Source organism: Mastomys coucha, unplaced genomic scaffold (genome assembly GCF_008632895.1).
Source record: "Mastomys coucha isolate ucsf_1 unplaced genomic scaffold, UCSF_Mcou_1 pScaffold21, whole genome shotgun sequence".
NCBI classification, from domain to species: Eukaryota; Metazoa; Chordata; class Mammalia; order Rodentia; family Muridae; genus Mastomys; species Mastomys coucha.
The window spans coordinates 132500620-132505874 of record NW_022196904.1 but is presented as its reverse complement, the minus strand read 5'-3'; the positions used below and the strand labels follow the sequence as shown (position 1 = coordinate 132505874).

The window sequence follows — 5255 nt, the reverse complement described above, 5'->3', positions numbered from 1 at the left end:
ATATATATATGTATATATATATATATATATATGAATGAATCAGATATACAAGGAAATTTCATAGCAGTAAACTTAACTATATGAGTGCAAATAGCCCTCTCCCAGACATTGTATATTAGGCCACAATAGGCAGAAATTCCAACTACCTTTTACAACCACATTGCTATGGAACTAAAAATAAACCATAGGAGGAAAACTAAAAGAAAAAAATATACTACATGCAAATTAAAATGTAGGGTCAACAACGTTGCTTATTGATAAAGCTTGGTGGTCTAATTTTATTTGAACTTTATGGTAAAAGGAGAGAATTTATTCCTGAAATTTTTCCTCTGATATTATGTACACTGTGGCATGTATGAATGCATGATGACTGCATGAATGAGTTAAAAATGCTCCTGTACAAATAGTTGAAGTGAAAAGTAAAATTAATATTGTAATATTACAGTGTGAAACATAATATCTAAACTAACAGAACATACAAAAGCAAAGAAACATTTGGTAATATGTACCTACTTACAGAAGAGAGAGATCTACTCAATAAATTATCTAACTTTGCATCTCATAGAACTGGAAGGGGGAAAAACAAATCCATGCATGTCAAAGGGAACGAAATACAGGCTAGTGCAGGTGTAAATTAAAGACTAGAGAAATTACATCACTTATAATAATTGAAGATAGAAGAGTTCTAAACCAATTTAACTTTCAGAAAAGGCCAAAGTCATTAACGGTATAACACATATAACAGTAGCACATAAAAATTTCACATATTAATGTCAAATCTACTATTTTACAAGGGTTTTTAAACAAAAAGCAATATAAGGAATAACATAGTTATCGTAAGATGTATAGGAAATTTAAAACTGCACCATCTTATGATAAAAATGTCAATATGTTAGGTGCTGAAATATTTCAATAAGGCACATATGTGAGAAGCTTACATTAATCATCACAAGCAAATATTGAGAAATAGAATTATTTTCTTGAACAAAAGTAAGAAAATGAAACCTATGGAGCAGGCAATATGGCTAGTAGATAAAAGGTAATTGCTGCTAAGCCTGATGACCTAAACTGAATCCTTGGGACTGTTATGGTAGAACTGACTTTTTAAAGTTGTCCCTTAATAAGCACATGAGTGTAAAGGCATGTGCACATAAATATATGATTATACTGACACACAAATATATAAACAAACGAACAATTTTTAAAATGTGATGCCTAATGTTACCAATTGGCTTCCAGATGTATGATGTAAGTTCTAGTCTGAGGAATTAAGGATGGGGAGTGAGAGATATAATCAGGAAGGAAAAAGTAAGATGTCTATTTGCAAATGACATGATTATACACAAAAATGTTATTGCTCGAGAAATTATTAGTCTTACAATCAAAGTTCAATATATAAAACTACACAAGAAATATCTAAATTTCTTTATATTAACAGTGAGCTACCCAAAAACAAATAGTGCCCCAAATCAGAAATAAAACCTTGAATGTATCAAGTGAGTTTGGACAAGAGCATTATGACCATTTGTCAGAGAAAGGTCTGTTATTTGAACAAATAGTTTGGGAAAACCGGGCATTAAGATTTAGGAAAATGAGTGTAGCACCTTTAACTTACACTATATAAAATTAACTTAAATGGATCAAAGATAAATGTAAGGGTAAAATTTGAAGAAAAATTACATTTTACTTGTCATTAATTTCATGAATATAACACCAAAGGTATAGAAAACAAAAGACTGAACTTCATGATATGTAGGAATAAGTTTAACCAAGGCAGCAAAATATCTGTATACTAAAAATAAGTACTTATAAAAAAAATTGAAGATGACAGGAATAGATGTTGTCATGTTACCTATTTGTGGATCAAAAGACTTTCAACATATTAAACAGCCCGAAGCAATGCACAGACTTAAAATAATATTATTATTCTAGTTTTGTGCTTTGTTTAGAAGAGTGAAATTGTAAAAAATATAAACTCACAAAGAAAGTTGAATAGCTAAGCATTTATGACACAAAAATAGCTGGAACTATCACATATCTTAATTAAATTAATCATAGAGATAGAGCAATGGCAAACAGTGCAAATCCTCATTCTGACAAATAGTCACACAGGTAGTAAGAATACATAGTGAGAATAGAATACTCATTAAAAGATGGTATGTAAATCTTGATATACACATGAAAAAATTGAAATTGGATCTATATGGTACATAATTCTGTAATTCTAAAATTGATTTTAATAATTTCTTTTTGAGATACAACATCAAAGTCCCCGAAATAAATGCAAAGTTGCTGTCTATCTCACGTTTGATAGGACAAAGAGGAAACAATTTAAAAAAATAACCTACACAAGGCAATAAAATATTTCCAAACTATATTAAATGTGTTAATGTCCAAACTATAAAAGTAATAAATATTTTAATAGCAAATGATACCCAAAATGACCTATATATTACTTAGATAAAGGATCGAGTTAAACATTTTCCCAACGTGGACATACAAAGTATTATGAAGAATACAAGATGTGCTAAGTATCACTATATAGGGAATGCACTTAGAAGAACCATGAGATAATACATCAAATATTTTAGGAATTACAAGAAACATCCAAAAATAGTGAGGATATGGAAGAATGAAAACCTGATTATATATTTCAGGTAGCATAATAAGTTGTAGATGTAATATAAAATGTAAATTGGCATATGTAAAATAAAATTGAAGCACCTTATATACTTTGTCTTTGTGTTCAAGTAGAATGGCAAGTTGTTATGATCGCCAGAATTTGTCTCATACAATATGCTAATGTAACAAGTAATTTCACTGGCTTTAAAATAAAACTGAATTTAACAACAAAAGAGTGAGACATCTCATCAAAAGAATGTGGCTTAAAAGTCTACCAACATTAGTTCAGTCTTCAGAACACAAGAGTACCAAATCTCAAAATTTGTCAACTAAATATGAGCTGTGGTATGCATGTACCTATAATCAAATATACACAGAATAATAATGACAATGATAATAAGAAATACTTTAATTTTTAAAATGAAAAATAAGTAATGGATAGTTTAATCAATCTATAGATATCTGTGTTTTAATTTTTATTGTAACATTCATATTAGTAAAGACATGAAAATAGTGTGTGTATGGATATAATGGATGAAATTAACACAGACAAAAAATGTTTAATCTCAAAAAAGAAGTTATTTACGTTGTGACAGTATGGATGAACCCAGGTCAAGCTGTGTGAATAAGACCAAAATACTTCATGTTCTATGTGTAATCTAAAAGCGTTAAGCTCTAAAATCTAAATATAAGATTGGTTAGTAATTTAGCCTTGGAACTTATGGAAAATATTGGTTTAACAAATTAAACTTGCAGTTATAAGATGAACAAGTTAAGTATTGTGAACCTCATCTTCCATAGTTTATAATTAGAGCCTGATGAATATATCTTAAATATTTGCAGTACACCAATGTAAAAACTATGTGAACTAACTGATACAGTAGGTTCATTGTATTAGTATATCTATAATCATAAAAATTCAGATAGTGTAAATATATATTGTGAATTATTTCTCAATACATCTGTTAAACCTCAAAGCATCAAGGAGTGAAAAAAATGAGCAATTAAATTAACTAAGGAGGAGACTTATGTCCTTAAAACTACAAACTGTTGCTACAGATTAATAAAAATAGTCATTCATAACTTTGAAGGTAATATACAAATAAAACACAAAGCAATTTATGCACCTGGTGCATTCATAACAAAATCCTAATAAAATTTAGAAAAATCCATCCTAATATTCACAACCTTTAGATAATTACACAGAACTTTTACATGATCATGGTCTTCAAATGAAGTACAAACACTGCTGAAGGACTCATATTTCCTGATTTCAAAGGTTTTTACCATGTTACCACTGTGAAAAGTGAGTGGTAGTATTTTAAAGATAGACCTATAGACCAATGGAATGTATTAAAAAAGAGAGCTCAGGCCCAGTAGCCTTTGCGCTTCCTCTTCCTGTAAGCGGCCAGAGGTGACCCGTGAAGATGGTTCGCTATTCCCTCGACCCGGAAAACCCCACAAAATCATGCAAATCAAGAGGTTCAAACCTCCGTGTTCACTTTAAGAACACCCGGGAAACTGCCCAGGCCATCAAGGGCATGCATATCCGCAAAGCCACCAAGTATCTGAAGGATGTCACTTTGAAGAAGCAATGTGTGCCATTCCGGCGGTATAATGGTGGAGTCAGTAGGTGCGACCAGGCCAAACAGTGGGGCTGGACACAGGGACGGTGGCCAAAAAAGAGTGCTGAGTTTTTGCTGCACATGCTTAAAAATGCAGAGAGTAATGCTGAACTTAAGGGTTTAGACGTAGATTCTCTAGTCATTGAACACATCCAGGTGAACAAGGCACCTAAGATGCGCCGACGAACCTACAGAGCTCATGGCCGGATCAACCCATACATGAGCTCCCCCTGCCACATTGAGATGATCCTCACTGAGAAGAAGCAAATCGTTCCAAAGCCAGAAGAGGAGGTGGCACAGAAGAAAAAGATATCCCAGAAGAAACTGAAGAAACAAAAACTCATGGCACAGGAATAAATTCAGCATAAAATAAATGCAGATAAACTAAAAAAAAAAAAAGAGAGAGAGAGAGCTCAGAAATGATCCTTGGTGTATATGCCATTTGACAGTGTTGTCCAGACTTATTAAAAAAGAAAAAGTCATCTTGACAATATATAATGCTGGTAAAAAGGAAAAAGATTAATGAAATCCCAGTTGAAGATTGTTTGAAGATGATGAATTGTTTTCATCATTGTGTGGAACTATCTCTTGAACATGTGGTATATACTAGGCCATAAAAAAAGTCTTAGTGTGACAAGACTGTGGGTTAGTGGTAGAAACATTGGTTTGCCTCCAGAACTGTGTACACAAAAGAAAATATAAACATTTTATTTTTAAAAAATTCCTAACAAAAACATTGAAAAAATGTTTTGTATTTTTTCTGATCACAAAAGAATGAAACCAATGACAATAACAAGGAATTTTACAGGTTATACAAATACAGAGACTAAAGACAGTGGCCAATAAACCAAAATGAAATATAAATTATTTTTTGAAACAAAAGAAATGTAAGATGCAACATATTAAAACTTATCTGTCAAAAAATAGAAATAAGAAGTTTATAGTAGTGCTCACAAAAATTATTTCTACATGCTGCATAGTGGTGGTGCATGCCTTTAATCCCAGCAC

General features: G+C 31.5%; 1 protein-coding gene and 1 pseudogene across 2 annotated transcripts in view; one reads left to right on the top strand and one right to left on the bottom strand.

The window, feature by feature from the left end:
- Kcnq1 (potassium voltage-gated channel subfamily Q member 1) overlaps window positions 1-5255 on the bottom strand; it is a 330062-nt gene that overhangs the window by 194874 nt on the left and 129933 nt on the right. The window lies entirely within an intron of this gene.
- Window positions 3978-4631, top strand: LOC116103258 (annotated as a pseudogene). The gene has a single exon (XR_004123443.1). The product of XR_004123443.1 is annotated as a 60S ribosomal protein L17 pseudogene (transcript).